Source organism: Macrobrachium nipponense, chromosome 16 (genome assembly GCF_015104395.2).
Source record: "Macrobrachium nipponense isolate FS-2020 chromosome 16, ASM1510439v2, whole genome shotgun sequence".
NCBI lineage: Eukaryota > Metazoa > Arthropoda > Malacostraca > Decapoda > Palaemonidae > Macrobrachium > Macrobrachium nipponense.
Genome location: NC_087209.1, coordinates 66438836 through 66458201, shown reverse-complemented (window position 1 = coordinate 66458201; position 19366 = coordinate 66438836). Strand labels below are relative to the sequence as shown.

The window sequence follows — 19366 nt, the reverse complement described above, 5'->3', positions numbered from 1 at the left end:
ATAAGGCAGTTACGGGTTATGTAAGGAGCTCGATTTGGGGGTTTTTTTTTTTTTTTTCCCGGGGCCACGTCAGGACTCTCGGCAACGTTCAGTAGGATTCTTGCAAAGGCATCATCAAAAGGACGCTCTTCAGGAAAGCGCAAGACAGGACTTCCTTTGCCATACTGCCAATAATTTTAAGCTTTAGCAGGCATTAGTTGTGATACGGGAGAGGAAGCTGGTTGGAGAGTTTCTTCCTCTTCCCAGGATAATTTTCCAAGCTTTTTAGCCCATCTGAAAGGGTTTTTCAGATGATAGATTTTGTTAGTTTCTAGTCGGGACTACGCTGCCGAATTGAACATCGTCGTCCTACTTGCCGTAAGCCCAGTCTCTTAACAGGATTCTTGCCCCTTCCTCGTTTGAGACGGGAATCGGAAAAATTAAATGCTTGACTCCCTGGATTACGTTTTGTCAATTCAGTGACTTTCCCCCATTGACAAAATATCTCTTTGTCCCGTAAATGGGTTAGTTCTCATTGACAAACATCTCATTAACTTGATATTGCGTAAGCGAATAAGCTCTTATTGACAAGATTCGGAAGAGCTCTCATTCGTCATTCGCAGACTCGTACAAGAAATAGACTTGTAGACTACGTCAATGAACGCTTATGTCCAATACATAAGAAGCTTGAGCTGACTGCTTCGACTGCTTCGATTCTCTTAAGGTTTGTTCATGAAACTTGCCTGTCAGATATGTATGTAGCTGTATTTCCGAATTCAGCTATATATATGTCTGCCAGGTAAGTAGGAACAAACTTTATTGTGATATAATTTCATTTTTTGCCTTGCGTTATTTTACTTCTGGTTGGTTCAAGTCATATACGCTTGCTGTAGTTACCTCTTCGGATGGCAACCGAGAGGTCTATTGTCTTTTTTAAGGACATTTAATCGTTACTCCCTGCAGCCTAACAGGAGTTTCCGATTTATCTTTTACCGTTGTATGGTAGTGTTCTGACGACACAAACGCATCTATATAGTTAGCGTTTTCTGTTTCGCGTAAATATACCAGCTTGAGAGTCTTTCTGCTCAAAAAATAACGGATCTATTTCTTCGTAGAATAGGGTAGCTGGCAACCCAGACATAAAGTTAAGAGACGACGTTCGTAAGATGCTTGCTGCTGCTGCTGTCACGCTGTCTGTCCTCCAGTCCAACCGAGCCAGTATTCAGTAACAGATCGTGCGCTGTCATGCGCGGTAGGTTACGTCTCTCTCTCCTGCGGATTGACTGACTAACCGTATCTCTGTGCTGACGGTTACGTCTCTCCTGCGGGATTGACTGACTAACTCTATCTCTGTCCTACAATCACGGACTTTAGCCTAAGATTGAGGGGGGATTTCTTACGTGAATGAATAAACGTTGCATTCGTTTTTGCCTACTATGTTCAACAGAGTTTATCTCTTAATCCTTTTCGGTGGCTCGTTACCGCACGGTATGGAACTACGAGTACTACCGCAACATTGCACTTTTTTTATTTGCTCTCCTGCTTAGGCAAAGCGCAGCCTTATTTAGGGAAGGTAAGCATAAACTCGGGGAGGGAATGGATGAGCTTGCTGGGGACCATTTCCTTCCTGAAGAAGTTTGTTTCCCCGAATAGACTGCAATTCAGACCACAGTTTTTTTCCTACCGGGAAACAAATATTATTCAAGATCTAGCAATGATTCTGAACATCTCTCAGTGCGTCTATCACCTGAGGTGATAGAAAGAAGGTGCCGACATCTGGATAGGGTTTCAGATGTCCTGGATCTTAATCTGAAAGAAGTAAAAGCGATTCGGTAGTCCCTCCAGTCCCGAAACGAGTTTTTGGGAACCAGTGGTCCAGATCAACTCTGATATTCCACAGCTCTCTCATATCTTAAGAAGTATCTTCTCTCGGTCCTTGTTCGAGTTTACGAGAAAGAGCCTATTATAACAACAGGCGTAAAATGTACGATCCTCTACAGGTTCGTTAAAGGATTGCAAAAGTCCGTACGAATCGTCTCGATCGACGGCAGCAACTATTCACTTCCGAGTGGAATCTTTCTTTAGAAGTACAAGTTGAGAGTTGTGTAGACTTTAGGGACGCCCTTTCATTCTTCTCTTCGATATGTTGAGGACGAAGAGGCGGCTTCTTCTCTGCTCCCTTATTCTCGATCCGGGATCGGTACCATTAAACGCCATCCTATGATATTGAACGGGGATGGATGTTTAGTCTCTTTTCCCCTTTTCAATCGCTTAGGAAATGTAATAAGAGGATTTATGACGTCACAGGGAGCGACCAATGACGCTGATCGCTCCATGTTTTGGCCTTCCAGAATCCTTGGATTCACAGATGGTCACATACTTCCTAGTTCACTTTCCAAGGACCTTTTCGAGAGAGTCGTCTACTCTAACTCGAAAGGTACCTATAACCTCTCCGCTCTGAGTTCTGATACGTTCAGACTATCGAGAGGTTGACAGGAATAAGATTACCGTCTTCCTTTTCCGTCTGAAGAATGGGGATAAGCTGGCAGTCACAACTATTAAAGAATATGCAAATATGTTGTTGACGGCCTTTGGGCTCAGAGATTTGCGTCTGTCAAACAACAAAGCCCTTCACGATCTTTGAGTTCTGTGGAATCTCGAAACTCGCTCACCATCTACTTTTTGTCTCACCTGTTTTCTCGGAGTCAGTATATCTGCACTCGGCGAGATCAGGCGACATATAGTAGCCCTGAGTTCTTGTTGACGAAGTCAGTTGCGTTTATACACCCCCGATGATCGTGTAACATGACCAGGTTGGACTGTCAGGCATTCTTCCTTCGGGACTGAATCGCCTTTTTGCTCCTCGCTCCTTTCTCCATGGCACCAGAAGCTCGAGTCAGGAGTTGATTCGCTGACGACGTTGGGTTGCGTTGATACACCCCCAAGGTTTGCTTAGATTGAATCGCCCAGGCAGTCCAGACACTCATCCTTCAGCGAAGAATAGTGCCTTATGGTCTTCAGGGTACAGCCTTGCTGTCCTTGATTCGTCTGACTGGTCAACTGGTCGGTCACCATGACTTTAGTACAGACGGACTGACTGTGCATGTCCAGATCGAAGCTTTCAATATGGAACTTAGACGTAGTCTGAAGTTCTTGATGTTAAAGCATTCGAACCTCTCCTACCTGTTAACTTTTTGCATGTGATCAGGAAGGCCTTCTTCTAACCACCCTAGATACGACAAAGAGGGTTAGTGAAATTTTAAGCCATCGTCACAAGTTTTGGCTTTAGAGAAGACAAGGCGGTGTGCTCTCTAAGCCTTCCGTTGTGGCCTAAGAATGGAAACCCGTTTTGTCCTTGGGCCAGGAGCTTGGAAGCAAGGATGGCACAAGTTAGTGGGCAGGAGCCAGAGAGAGTCCTGTGCCCTGTCGGGTCTCTCAAGTTTTATCTACATAAAACTCAAGAAAGTCGAAGTCATTCGGGCAATCTGCAGTGTTCCGAAAAAGACCAGACTTGCCCATATCGAAGAACACCCTGGCTTTAGTGTTAAGGAGTTCTTTCAAAAATGCTCCTTCATTGTGTTTGCACAAAGATTTGAAATCTTTTTATCTAATGCTCACGAGGTGAGGGCGCGGCCTCGGAAGCATTTCAAACAGAGCATGGCATCAGTAACATCCTGAGTACCATGTTTTAGCGAAGCAACTCTGTGTTCACTTCACACTCCCTGCGAGATGTGAAGATGGCATATGAGATCTGCTGCTCGCTAGGGCCATACGTGTCTGCAGACACAATCTTGGGGGCAAGAAGTACCACTCATCCTATCCTGTAGAAAATGGTTAGGAAGAGCTCTTAATTTAGTTGATGAGTCGCCGACAACGGCGACTTCTTAACTCTTAAGCCTTAGTTAAAACACCTTAACTTTGGCTAGGTTGGTCAGGTGGTGATATATATATATATATATATTTATTTTACTTCTTAGCCCTCATGGTATGTCAATATGGTCTAGTCACGTCGTGGTCCTCGCCCCCTGTTGACAGATCATCTGGAGTGCACCAGCTATATAGGTCTCTACCTCGCTGGCAACTCTAGTAGCACAAGCAGGACTTATCGTGGCAGTAACCACGAAGCCAGCTATGCTAACAGGTGGAACCAAGATGTAAATCATCTGCATGCATTTGTTTCCTAAAATCCTTCTATTCTGTCCCTTCCCACCTCCAAAGGTGGGATTCAGCTATATATATATCTGACAGGTAAGTTTCATGAACAAAATGATATTGTTATGATACAATAAAGTTTGTTCATACTTAACTGGCAGATATATATAAATCAAGTTACCCACCCAACCACCTCCCCTCATGGGGAACAGTGGGAAATCAAAAATTTATGAAATAGAAAAATGGGAATGGTTCCTGATACCCGCCTCCAGCGGCGGGAATGGGTACTAACACCTGGCCGACCACTGCGTGTGTCGGAAGTTTTTAAAATTCTGTCGGACTTCAGAAAATACAGCTATATATATATCTGCCAGGTAAGTATGAACAAACTTTATTGTATCATAACAATATCATTTTTAATAGAATTTGGTTCAGATGAATATTTAAGCAGAATTCACAGAATGTATGAGAGGGAAGTCACCTCATTAGATATTCAACTTTGTAAAGAAAAAAAACCTGATGTTAACACATAAATGATGATGTTGGAAATTTTCACTGATGAACCTAACTTATGTTTTAGTACTATTGATTTGACATCCATTAGGTTTCTTTTCACCAAGGGGCATTTCTGTAGAGTACCCATTCCCTATGTCTCTTCAAGCTACCTTTTAGCTTTTTAAGTTCTTAAACTTTAGTTTTTCACCTCTCAATGTAGAACAAATCCTTTTGGTGAGCCCTATAAGTGTATAAATGATAGAGTGATCTAGTCAGAGGATTATGTTCATGACCTTATGATATTACTCACCATATGTTGTATGTAAGTACATATTTGTTTGCATTATTGTTGTGTGCATAGGAATATAGGAGTATTCTCTTGAAATTAAAATATTAATTTAATTGCAGATATCTGTCTCTTCTGTACATCCACACTTCTTAGAATTCTTAGGAGGACTGGGTTGGTCAGTTAATGTTCATCAACATCCTGCTGGACTGGTCAACGTTTTCAACTGCCTTTACTGTTACCACACCTCCTCAAGATAGTTAGTAAAGAATGCATTTGAGTATATATCTCTTAAAATACTTTTTTGTTAACTTTATTGTGAACACATTGCTTACCAATTTTGTTGGGTTACCAATCCCTAAGGGTCACTATGTACAAGATCATAGTTCATTTGGTTGAGATTTTCTAATTTTTTATTATTGTATTCATTACTTCTAGTCTATTTGTTTTCTGTTGTAGTTACACATTTCTTTTTATGATACACATAATTCTCTTAAGTGTTAAATTAGGAGTACCATATTCTTAGATTTGCTGTAGCATGAGTGATGATCATATAATACAATTTTTTCTATAACAAACCTATCATTCATATGTAGCACAACAGTTAAGCCTGCAACTGTCCAGACTACATTTCTCCAGTAGGGAGAAGAGTAAAATAGATCCACCGCTCTTGTGCCAATTACACTCTCAGTACCCATCTGTCACTTGCTTTACCTCTTTTGGTCTGCCAAGCTGGTAACAGCCATTCAAGTTGTAATGTGTGGTGTTTGATAAACCTTTTTGCGAATAATTTTCATTATAGTTATTGAGTACTTATAAATTTTGGGGGATTTACTTTTGCCGAGTTCAGTCTTCAGTCGCCATTATGTCTTTAGTATGTAATTTTTTTTATTTTGTTAAGAGGCCTGCAAAGATCTAGATTGGTGCATAGAACAAAAGTTGTTGAAGCAGATAAGTGGAAACTCCTGTTTTCAGGATCTAAAGCCATCTTTCATAGGCATAGAAACATTTTCCCTCATGGTAAAAGGATATGTCATAGATATTTATATATGGGTGCAAAATGTCACTGTGACAGTCAACTGATCAGATGTATATAGTTTAGTGTGTAATATGATAGCACAAGAAACTTATAGTAGTATTATGCAATCATCCAAGTATGCAGACAGTAATGAAGGTTGGGGTTAATTTAATTGATTTTAAGTTCCAGAGGTTCAAACCAAATGTCCCTTATCCTCTTCAACACCTTATCACTTTACAAGATGGGTACATGCTGCCACAAGGTATGCTTAAATTAAACTAGCCCGCTGTTGCAAGGATAGTGTAATTCATATGTTTTCAACACTATGTGGTCTGTTAGCTCAGAGCAGTGAAATGGCATTATGGGGTTGAGCCTCTTGGCAAACAGATCTTCTGGAGTTAGTTTCAAGAAACCTGTTTTCAGTGTTGTGCTCTATCCCTCAGTTAGCAGACTTTTAAATGACTTTTGCAGTTAAGGATGCAGGTCTGCTGTTTTAATGTTCAGATTGGCTCAGTAATTTTGCCAGGTTACTTCCATATTTTCTAAAGGACAAAACAAAGAAGATGAGTCATCAGTGTGGAATCATTCTGTGAAGTAATGGTTTATCCTTTGCTTCTGATTTTGTGGCAGAGAAACAACTTTCTTCTTGTAAAAAGTATAGTAAAACTCACATTTGCCATTTTATCAGTTTTCCTATACTTCTAACAAGAGATCTTTACCAAACTAGAGGCATTCAGTTTTACTTGAAGTATGGTTTCCTTTAGTTCTCTCTTTCTATCACCATGTCAGACCCATAAGCAAATACGTAACAAAGAACACAATCTCCTACTTGCTCAAGCAGCGTAACATTAGGACCTATAGTAATGTTACAGAGGACAAAACAAGATAACTTGTCTTTTAAATGCAATTTAGTAGTCAGTTTAGTTTAAAATTAGGAATTTGTAAATGCTAGTTAAACATTTTTTTTATTTTTGTTGAAGAGATAGTGTTCACAGATAGTCTAATACCTTTTTAGTTGGGTCCAGTATAGTTGTGGGGCAGGTTTTACCATTAAGAGAGGATGTAAGGGATTCTTCATATTCCCTCTCTTACTCTCTTCTCTTCCCTTCCCTTCCCTATGTCATCCAGATATAGGTTGTCTTGGGTATAAGTATCTGTGTTTACCATTTCCGGCTTGTGATCCCCGGATGATGGAACCTTTTCACATGTGTTGGAGTGCTTCTTGACCATAGTTTACCCTGGACTGTGTATGTATATTCGCTAAGACCTCAGTCCTAGGGAATAGACATAGAGAAGAAAGTCTCGCTTCCTCTTTCATATTCTCTCCAAGTAGAGAGCCTCTATTGCAAACAAACCTGTTTTGATTTTAATTCAATTCATCTAAATGTTCTTGTGACAAACTGAGGGCAGTTTCTTCCCACTGGGTAGATCTTGCAATCCCCTGGTCTGACGGGAAACTGTGGAGGCCATAGGGCAGACCGACTATGATCCTATTTGCCACCTCAAGGAACCTTCAAAGCTTCAGGAAGCTTGTCAGTACGAGGTTTTTTTTTTGCAAGACTTATTTCATAAACTATTTTGGTTGCAGATGCTATTCCTCTAGCACTGTCTGCCAGACAAAGTGGGCCATTTTTGAAGCTGGGATTGCAGTCTGCACTCCTTTTCTTCTGAGACTTATATGGCCCATTTTTGGAACACCCCTTCTGTACCTGAGATCATCTACAATCTTTCATACTCCATCAGAAAGGGGTATCGAACTATGCTTATAACTAAGTGTTTAAGCACAGTGGCCTAGCTTTTGATGACCTTATATTGTCTTAGACACGTCCAAGTGAGGAAGGAATCCAGTCTCCTGGAACCTGGATGTGTTCTGAATGACTGTCAAATCCCTTATTTTTGACCCCTGCATTCCTCTTCTCTACAACCTTACATGGATGACACCCCTCCTGAGTGGCCTCTGGCTTCGACTAGGACACACTAGCGAGATCCAAGCCATTGTTTAGAGGAGATCTTTTCTCAGAAAGACATATTTTTTCCTTGTTTACCCTGGGATTTTTAGCTAATAATGAGCACATTCCAGCTCTAGATCCGTTCTTTCTCCCCTAGGAAATTAATGGACATCATTGGCTCTGAAAATGAGAGAACCCTCTTTCCAGCTATAGCTTTCGGGTTTTACCTGAACAGGATCAGACTAAGGTCACATCCTGATAGGGCTTGTTTTTGAATGCTCAAGGAGAACATTTTGCCTTCTTTTAAATGAAAGCCAAGGACATCAGAGAAGCCTCTTCCTCCTTAGCTCTCAGGCTCATTTGTCTTTTATTTCCATTCCACATAGTCCTAGTGGAAGTATATTTGTCTCCCGTGTCTCGTTTTCCTGTCAAGTGATTCTGATCTAGTTCACCTGATGCCCAGTTTGCCAGGCAACAGGTAGTCTGGTGTCAGCTACTGTCTGATGCCAGCTATAGAGCTTCCAGAGCCAGGAGCTTCTAGCTTGTCTAGTGCCCAGCTCGCCTGGCAGCCTGCTTGTTTGGCACTGATTACAGTCTGGCAACAACTCTTGCTCTGAGCCCCTGCTAGCTCCCATGAGTGCCTGCCAGCCCAGAGTCCTTAGCTTGACTGGCAGCCAGTGCTTCTTGCTCCAGCTACAGCCTGACACCAGATTGTTCTCCGAGTGTCCAAAGTGCTCTCCAGCTATGTTGGAGAATAGGGAGGTCTCTGTCCAATTGGAGTTTTCAGAGGACCATCCTGTACATATGGTGATATTGCCAGAACTGTTTCATCCACTGATTAGAACGTACACGTATTGCCCTCATGGACTTTTGAGACACTCAGAATTAGGAGAGCAGTTTGCCTACTTTTAAGTGGAGTTAAAGACATCAGAGTAGCCTCTACCTCTTTAGCTTGCATATATTTTATGCCCCGTACATCCATTCTGCCTTTGACCTATTGGGAATGTAATCAGTCTTCGTTTCTCACTAATTTTAGTGGAAGTTAAAACAGTGTTGAAATCTTCCAGTGCCTTGAGACCTTTTCTAGTCCTTACCTTACAGACCTTACATTTCGTTCGGGTTGCCCCAGGTCCCTCAGTGTGAGGCGCCTCTAATGTCTACCAGAGAGTTGCTAGTACATCTTCCGGTATATTTTGCATCTTCCAATCTTGGATGGTCTGGGATGCAGTTTAGATATTTGTCGAGCTTATTCTTAAACACATCTACGCTCACTCCTGATATATTCCTCAGATGAGCTGGCAACGCATTGAATAGACGCTGCATTATCGATGCTGGTGCGTAGTGGATTAATGTTCTGGTGCTTTCCTTATTTTCCTGGTATAGTTTTGGGCACTATTAATCTACCTCTGCTTGCTCTTTCTGATATTTTTAGTTTTTCCATGATATTTTCTGTTATTCCTTCTATCTGTTTGCCATGGCCTCTGAACATATCATGTAGCGTTCTCTTCTTACCTTTCTAGACTATATAATTTTAAGGATTGTAGTCTTTCCAGTAGTCTAGGTCCTTAACTTCTTCTATTCTAGCTGTAAAGGACCTTTGTACACTCTCTATTTGTGCAATATCCTTTTGATAGTGTGGTACCATATCATATTGCAATATTCAAGTGGACTACGAACATATGTTTTATAAAGCATAATCATGTGTTCAGCTTTTCTTGTTTTGAAGTGCCGTAACAACATTCCCATTTTTGCTTTACATTTTGCCAACAGAATGGCTATTTGATCATTGCATAACATTTGTTCCTATTCATCATCACACCAAGGTCTTTAACTGCTTCCTTATTTGTGATTGTCTCATTATTAGGTCCCCTATATGCATATAGCTTTCCTTCTCTGTCTCCATAATTTATTGATTCAAATTTATCAGAGTTAAATACCATCCTATTTACCTCTGCCCAATCATATACTTTGTTAAGGTCTCTTTGTAGAGCGTTCCTATCTTCATCACAAGTAATTTCTCTACTTATTCTTGTGTCATCAGCGAAACTACTCACTACCGAATCCTTAACATTACTGTCTATGTCTTCAATCATAATAACAAACAGTATTGCAGCTAGCACCGTACTTGTGGCACACCGGATATTACCTTGGTTTCATCCGATTTCTCATCGTTTGCAACAACTATCTGTTTTCTGTTGTGTAAAAATTCTTTTAACCATCTTCCTACTTTATCTACGATATTGTGTTTTCTAATTTTCTTTGCTAATATATTATGGTCTACTTTGTCAAAAGCTTTTGCAAAGTCTAGATAAACCACATCTGTTTCTTTTCCGCTTTTCATATTTTTGAATATGTTCTCACGGTGGACTAACAGTTGGGTTTGTGTACTTTTTCCGGGTACGAAACCGTGTTGTCCTATATTAAACAAATTATTTTTATTAAATGTTTCATAATATTTTTCTTCATTACCCCTTTCATACACTTTCATAATATGTGATGTTAGACTCACAGGCCTATAATTACTTGCCTCTAGTCTTGATCCACTTTTGAAAGTAGGGTGATATATGCTAATTTGTGCTCATCATAAATCTTGCCTGTATCTACACTTTGTCTTAATAATATTGCAAGTGGCTTTGCGATAGAATGAACTACTATTTTTAACAAAATAGCAAGGACTCCATCCGGCCCTGCAGCAGCTCCATTTTTAATTTCATTAATTGCCTGCACAATATCAGCTCATTAATTTCTATGTCAGCTAAATATTCACTATTTTCGTCCCTTACTTCTATATCATATCGCTTCATTATCTATTCTAGGGTGAATTCTCTCTTATATCGTTCTGCCAGTATGTTGCAAATTTCCTTTTTTTCATTCGTTAATCTCCCTTCTTCAATTCTCAGAGGGCCATTTCTATTCTTCTTTTATTCATCTTCTTCGCATATGAGTATAATAGTTTGGGGGTTTTGCTTGATATTTAATAGGGTTTTTCTTCCAAGTCCCGTTTTCATTTTCTTTTGATTGTATAATCTTTTGTTCTGCATTTCTATCTTACTTTTTAGTTCTATAACTTTCCATGCATTTTTTTCTTTTGCAAGACCTTTTTTCCACTTTCTGATTTTCTGGAACAAGATCCTTCTGTCTCTTGGTATGCATGAATGATGTTTACTTTTCTTCTTCGGTATATATTTATCCACTATTTTCTCCAATATTTTATATAATATCTCCGTATTTACCCTTATGTCATCATTTACGAAAATGTTTATCCCAATCTTTGTTTAATTCTTCATTAATCTGACCATTTTATATTTTTTACTGTAGAAGTTGTATTTTCCATATCCTTCCCACTTTTTTCATTTCTTGCTTATCTCTATTTTCACTTGCTTTGGAATGAACTGTTAATTCTATGACATTATGATCTGAAATACTCGCATTATAAACTATTATTTCTTTGTTAACATAATTCATCTCGTTTCACAAATACTAGGTCTAAAGTATTTTCCTTTCTTGTTGGCAGGTGATTTATTTGTTGAATGTTGTATTCTAGTAGCATATCTAATAGCTTTTCAAATTGCCTCTTATCTTCTACACTACTATTACTCTCTTTTTTTATATGTATAAGTACAACCACAGTCTCCTATTCGTTCTTTCCATTCTACGAAAGGAAAGTTGAAGTCACCAGATAGGAGAATAGTCCCAGTCCTTGTGATTTCTACATATATCATCCAATTTTTCAATTATTAAGTCAAACTCTTTAGTATTAGGAGGTCTATATATTACTATGTTCATCAATTTTTCAGATTCAAATTCTACCGCTATTAGTTCACATTCTGAGTTACTATATTCTCATATATTTTTCCTTGTTTTTTGTTCTTTCCCATATATTGCGGTTCCCCTTGATTCCTATTTTTTCTATCTGATCTATAAGTTTGGAACCCTTTTATTTGATCATCATTCCCAGTCTCTTGGGAATACCAGGTTTCACTTATATTCATTATATCTATTTTTCTTTTCATTTTGGGTTAGTTCTTCTAAGTACTCTATTTTTCTTTTTGAGTTACTCGTAACTAAACCCTGCGCATTCATCACTATGATGGTTTGCGTGTTTTTCTCTTCTTTAATATTGGTAGTAATAAGGATTTTCCATGGTCTCTTTCCTGTTCTGGTATGTTGTTCTTTTTTTCATTTCCAGAAATTCTGACATTAAAAAATCCAACTTTTCCATAATATTTGATCTTCCTTCATCATAATTATTCATTTTGTGTCTGAATCTGCAATTTTCTCCGTTTCTGCAATATCCTCTTGCATAATAAATACAGTTATTATCTCTTGAGTAGAATTTCGGAGCTGATGCTTTGAAATTTTTTGCTGACACCTCTGCATATCTCATTGGTGGTTTGCTTTTCTCTTTTACCTGATTTCTTGGTTTCTCTCTTTATTTGTTTCTTTCTTATTTTGGATTTTATTACTTGGTTGGTTATTTATTTGATTATGATTCATGGCTACAGGGTGCATATATTTGCATTTTTTGTCGAACTTAACATACCTTTTCCTTCTTTTTAGGTTTTTCTTACATATTTTTGGATGCCAGATCTCTGCAATCATCCCATAGCCATCTAAGTATGCACATTTACCATATATTTCATAGTTTTGACATACCTTAGGATGTTTGTAGTAACATCTTTCTCCAAATCTGCAATTCCCTCTTTTCAAAAGGTTGCAGATTTTGTCTTTCTTGTCTATTTTTTCCTCTTTCCCGTCATTGTGTAGATCTGGGTAGAGCCTCTTCGGGATTTGCTTTTCTGTTGTCATATCGTAATTTATTTCTTCGTAGGTATGCTGCTTTATTGCCTCATATGTAGTATCAATGAGTATCTCTGCATCATACTTTTATCTTGTTCTTTGTTTTCCTATTTTTTTTCTGTCATTTCATTTTTGTTTACTTCTCTTCCGTTTTCCTCTTCTTCTTTTTCTTCTTCTTCTTCTCTTCCTCTTCTTCTTCATCCTCAACTATTTGTACATTCAATCTTGATTTAATAACATTGTCTATCCATGATAGACATGTTGAACAAAACATTCTTGTATCTTTTCTCAAATCTTGCATTACCTCAGCACACTGTGGATGGGTCGGAATGTTGCATGCAGCACATTTTCTGATTAGGTTTTGTGGATTGACTCTGCTATACCAAACCTTACACAGTTTGCATGCTTTGGCATTCTTTTTCCTATGCATCAATTAGGATATTCACAAGATTCACCTTATTCATTTTCTTTGTCGGAATATGTTGGTTTATGTATATTTTCTTTATGAGTCTCTTGACCACTTGGATTTTATTTGGAACTTCTTCAATTATTTTCAAGATGTTTTCATTAGATTTGTTTCCAGTTTGAAGGATTATATCCTTCTAATATATCTATGAATGCTTTTGTATCCTTTTTGGTTAGGACTGTTGCTGATTTCATAGATGATAAATGCCAGTTCCCTTCCTGCTACCTCATCGTATTGCGAATCTGCCAAGCAAGCTAAATTACGCCCACCTTTTTCCCGCAGTTGGAACTTACTGCCATCTTGTCTGATTTCAGTATTACACTTGTTAAAACTACTTAGAACGCGCTTTATCCTACTATTTTCACACTAATCTTATCACCGATAGTTCACGAACACTTCTAGATATTTCTCAAATTCTAGTCGTATGTTAAACTTGTGATATCTGTTGATTAATCTGACTTCACGCGGGTACGTCTCACCAAGCAAGATGGCTTAGGATTTTTTCATTCTGTCTCTTCACCTTGTAATAAGGTGTCAAGTTTTTGCAGAGCCAGGGGGTACAATGTACCTGAAGCACCCACCACTCTCAGTGGATGGGTTGTGGTTTTATCTCAGTGTAAGTGACAATGTTGGCTTGTGGTTTTTATTTTAGTGCTGCGCCCAGGGCAAGGGCAGGCATCTGTCATGCTTTTCTAGCCATTGGAGTACTTCCTTCGCTGCAAAGTTCCCACTAAGGGGGAGGCGACCCATAGCTATACTGCCACGCCATACGTGTTAAGATGAGCACCAACCAGAGGCAGTATCCAACCCAATAGCTCTCTTAACTGATATGTAACTGTTTTTAATGCTGGCAGTTTTTCTATTGGAAATTTATTATTTATTTTAATGTTTTGGAGTAGGATATGTCCATTTATCCCACCTCCTATCAGTGTGGGGAATCAGCTAAGTTACTTATATTAAAAGGAAATTTTTATGATAAAATAAAGTTTTATATTTAGCAAGTAATTACTGAATTGGAGCCCATCCTTGTCCCTGCTGATGGACATAAGACATGAACAGAATGAGGTTATCTGCTAAGGTGTTCCTAATATTTCCGCTAGTGGGCGGAACTAGTCACCTACACACGTTTGAAGTGTGACTCATGAATCTTGAATTTAAGCTGCCATACAAGTGGAAACTAATAGCTAAGTAGTTACTTAGTAAGTTTTATAAAACTTTGTTTTATTGTAAAAATTTAATTTTTCCAAATAGACTGCAGCATATATCAGCTCACTTTGCAAAGAGAAGTAGATTCATGTGTTAGAAGTAAGGTTGAGGTGCAAGACTACTTTCAATTCATAGGTAGAACAGTGACCCATTAATTCATAGAGCAATAACTGTCATGAAAATTTCCTGTTTCCCTAGCTCCATTTGATGCAAATCATGGGGGGAGTGTATTCAGTGGTCGCACACATGTCCTATATTGGTCAGATGCTCTTAGCGAGATGGCTTTTGTTGTGCCATCACCAGCCCCTTCACAGCCAAACAGTCAACCTCCAGCCTCAAATTCTGTTAATATGGGTATGTATTATTTTGATATCTTTTATTTTGTTATGTTCATTAAAACTGACATGATTGTACTTGTACAGTATATATGTAGTAAACATTTAAATATTTCTGCACATTTAATAAAAGAATAGAGAGGACATTTTTAGGTTTATGCAAACTCTAACGCTGTATTATGGTCAATTCCTTACAGATTTCCTTTTATACAGTTGATAAAGAATAGATATCACAAGAGACTAATACTGCTAAGTTTTCTTCTTCTTGTTAACATTCCATTAGATCCAGAAAGATATGCCTTGATTCCAAATTAAAGGTTCAAACTTGCATTTTATTCTATGAAATTAGTCACCTATAGGGTAACTACATGGTGCTATTTAAAAGTATAGCTTACATTTGGCCACTATCATGTTGTGTGATAACTTTCCTCATACACTGGACCTCTTCTGTTGCAACTTTTTTAATTTGGTTTTTTACTTTTCCTTTATCACTTTAGTTTCATTTCACTTGAAAGTGGAAATTGACCTTTATTTTTTATATATATTATACTGAACCCTTTTTGCTGCCATATGTTTTTATTGTTTGTTAATGCAATTGTCAATGCATTTTGTAGAGGTAATCCATATATGAAGTATGTAGTACTGTTTTTGTATTAAAGAACCTAATGTGTTGCTCAGTTAACGACCATGTATGTTGCCATAAAGTTTATACCCTTAGACACATCTTGTGTATTTTTATAGTATGTGGCTGTTGGAGATGACTCATGAGAAAATGTGAAGTTTGCCTCCTTTGGATCATAATACTCTCGATCATGATTCTCTCGTAGTTGCAGTAAAATCTTGTTTTTTAGAAGTTAACCTCTGGATTTATGCCTGATTCTATGTACAGCACAGGGTTAGTGATACAATCTGACAAAAGGAAATTCAAAGGTTATTGCACAGTTGTGAGTCATTGAGATCACCATCAGTAAGAAAAAAGATCCTATGTATCTGTGATGGAAAGTGGGACATACTGTATTGACATTTGCTGCCACCTTTCAGATCTCTTCTTATTACTTTTACACCTTTTTCATTAGACCTTTATGAATGGTTTAAACAATTTGTAACTTCTTTTCTTTTTGTGTCTGTTATTATCACTATACTATGGAGATTGCTGTACAAGTTTCACCTTTTGAGCTTTATTGCAGGGACACATGTTGAGAGCCACTTCATGATAGGACTCCTTTAATGTTTGATACATCAAAGATTATTACATGGAAGTAGTGTTCAAGGGTATATGTATTTTATAGTTGGCAAGGTATTTTGAAAGACTCCTAAATGTTGATACTACCGGTAGGGATGAGTGCATTGCAGATTTAAACGAGGCCCTGGAGGTACAAGAAGAAGACATTAGTGCAGAAGAGGTGAAAGAGGCCTTAAAATCTGTAAAAAATGGAAAAACTGCTGGCGTGTGCGGGATAACTGCAGAGATGCTAAAAGCAGGAGGACGAAGGATGATAGAGGCATTAAGAGTTGTTTTTAGCATAGTTTGGAGAAAACAGAGGTGGTACCAAGTGATTGGAAAAAGGCAATTGAGATACCAATATATAAAAATAAGGGAAGCAAAAGGGAGTGTGGTAACTATCGGGGCATAAGTTTACTGTCAGTCCCAGGGAAGATATTCATGAGAGTAATACTTAACAGAATAAGACCTATAGTAGAAGAGAAACTTAGAGAACAGCAGTGTGGTTTTTAGAAGTGGAAGGTCAACAGTGGATCAAATTTTTCACCTTAAGACAGATAATTGAGAAGAGATGGAGTATGCAAAGCCAATATTCTGTGCTTTTATAGACTTGGAGAAAGCGTATGATTCAGTATGGAGAGATGGAATGTGGAGAGTGGCAGAACACTATGGTATACACTGAAAGTGATAAGGATACTAAAGAACTGGTACCAAGGAGTGTGCAGCTGTGTACAGCTGGATGGACAGCAAAGTGAATGGTTCCCAGTTGGAAGTGGCTAAGACAGGGATGTGTTATGTCACCCACCTTGTTTAATGTATATATTGACCATATAATGAGAAGATGATGGAGAATGAAAACAGAGGGGCTAGTATTGGTGGAGAAGTTTTTTATGGATTTGGACTTTGCTGATGATGTTGCGTTGGTTGCTGATACGTGGCTGGCGCTGGTAGGTATGGTAATGAGGATGGAGACAGAGACACAGAATTTTGGCTTGAACATCAGCACAAAGAAGAGCGAGATCATGGTTGTGAGTAAGGATGATGATTGGGTTGCACATGGAGGATATGACAATCAGAGGACAGGAACTCAAGCAAGTTGAGAAGTTTGTTTACTTGGGAGTGTGGTAACAGCAGACGGGAGGCAAATTGAAGATATACAAAGAAGAAAACTAGGAGCAGCAAGAGCTTTTGAGGTTCTGAGAAAAAACGTTTGGTCGAGGCATGAAATCAGCTTGAGAACTAAGATGAGAATATTCAATGCAGTAGTACTACAGTCCTGATGTATGGCTCGTCCACCTGGGCACTGACCAGAAACAGAGGAGAAAAGGTTGGATGCTTTTGAGATGAAGCTGGCTGAGAAGAATACTTGGCATTAAATGGGATGATTATGTTAGAAACTGAAGACATCAGGGTGAGATTGAGGCAAAGGCCAGTCAGTTACCAGGTTGAAGAGGGGAAGGCTGAAATGGTTTTGGACATGTTGAGAGGATGGAAGAGAATAGAGACCCCCAGGAGAGCACTGAGAGCAGTACAAATAGGAAGAAGACCGCTGGGTAGACCCAAGAACGAGGTGGATAGACATAATTGTCAGGGATCTGAGGATGAAATCCAAAACTTAGAGGAAAGCGAGGGAAATGGCTCGGGATAGAGACAGATGGAGAGAAACTGTATCAGCCTTATGCCACTGGCCAGTGGCGGGAAGATAAATAAAAAAACTAAAAAAAATACTTAAATTATCTTGTACTGTTGTCAGTTACTGTACAATTTTCATTCTAGATAAGGATCATTTGAGCTGTGGTCTTTGCAGTCCATATAATTGTAGTGGGGCTTCTTTATATACAAAAAATTCCTATTCTTTCTCTCAGATTACTAATATTTTGAAGAATGAGAACTATTACGTGCATGGTTTGTTTGCTAGCTATTATAGATTGTTCTCATACAAACTGCTACTAGTAAATTGTTTCAACATTCAACCAAATTGGATTGTTAAGAATATATATTGCTTAGTTTTTAAAACAGTATATCGGTTGAAAACTGTTTGTTAGATTGTGTTTGAATTAATTCATTTTCATTTGGTCTTCCCACCTATCTGTCCAAGTTCTTTTAATTTTTCTTTCCATTGTTTTTAATTTTTACATGTGAACGGATCTTTAGATAAACCTGATGGGACCTTGGAAATGTCTGTGTTAAATAGGTACTGAATAGATGTTTTTTTTTTTAATAGGTAATAGTATGTTGCATTTTCTTGTGGAATAGTTGTAGTAACTTTTAAGCATTACCAAAGCCTTAATTTATATAAATTTCTCAAATTTTATCCCAATTATTTAACAGGTCTTGTGCTAGAGAGATGTGACGGTTCAGGAGGAGGTTCTGGCAGTGAAAGATCAGATTCCTTACATTCATATGACGTAGAGGTTGATCAAGGTTCATCATTATCTTCCCATACTTCTCAGGTTGTAATTGGCTTTATCTCTTTTTAAGTAGAATCCTCTTGTAAGCAGAAAAGCAGTAAAATTTAAAATATTAAACATTTGAAGCTTTCTAAATAATTAGAACTTGTTTTCAACTCCATTGAGTGTGGTAATGTTAATTGTCATTAATGTAGTTATGAATATAACAGAAGCATTTCATTTCAGATGTCCTTTCGTCATGGTAATGAAATCGTAATCGAAACAAATTTGGTCGTCAAACTAGTGCCATGTCTTGCGGTGACCAATAAAGTCTACATCGTATGGCTAGAAAGTTTTGAAGATAGTTACACTTTCCCAGCAAGTAAGTTTGACACACACAAAAATTCCTTATTTGGCATTTATTTATTGGTGAAATAAATTTTTTTAGTAGATTTCAGAAAATATTAAATCTTAGTATTTTGATTGTTAAAAAAAAAATTCAGATTGTTTGGACATTATACGTTTAGTTATTTTGTTTGATTACATACAAAACACTTTTAATTGTTATTTTTAGGGAGTGGGTGATTTTTGTGGTTGTAATGTTTATAGTGATGGCAAAAATATTTTTGATATACAGTGGACCCCCCCAGTATTTGCAGGGGATGTGTACCAGGACCCCCCCCCCCCCCCCCCCCCCCCCCCCCCCCCCCCCCCCCCCCCCCCCCCCCCCCCCCCCCCCCCCCCCCCCCCCCACCCCCCCCCCCCCCCCCCCCCCGCAAATAGCGAGAATCCACGAATACTTAGAACCCCTACAAAAACACTTAAAAACTGCCAATTTCGTTAGTTCAAACTCAAGAAAAACCTGCTTATACCATGGTGTTTTTTAATAGTTTCATCACAAAAAGCATTTAATCATGAAATTGATATTAAAATTCAGTAATTTAAGGATATTTATCATAGAAAAATATTGCGAATACTTGAATTTTCCATGAATAATGGGTATATAAGGTCCATAGAGAAATCCGTGAATACGTGAGTCTGTGAATACCGAGTCCGTGAATAAGGGGT

The 19366-nt window shown here is 38.3% G+C and overlaps 1 pseudogene; it reads left to right on the top strand.

The window, feature by feature from the left end:
- Positions 1-18391, top strand: part of LOC135195362 (ral GTPase-activating protein subunit beta-like) — a 142307-nt pseudogene extending 123916 nt beyond the window's left edge.
- Positions 18392-19366: the final 975 nt, after the last annotated feature.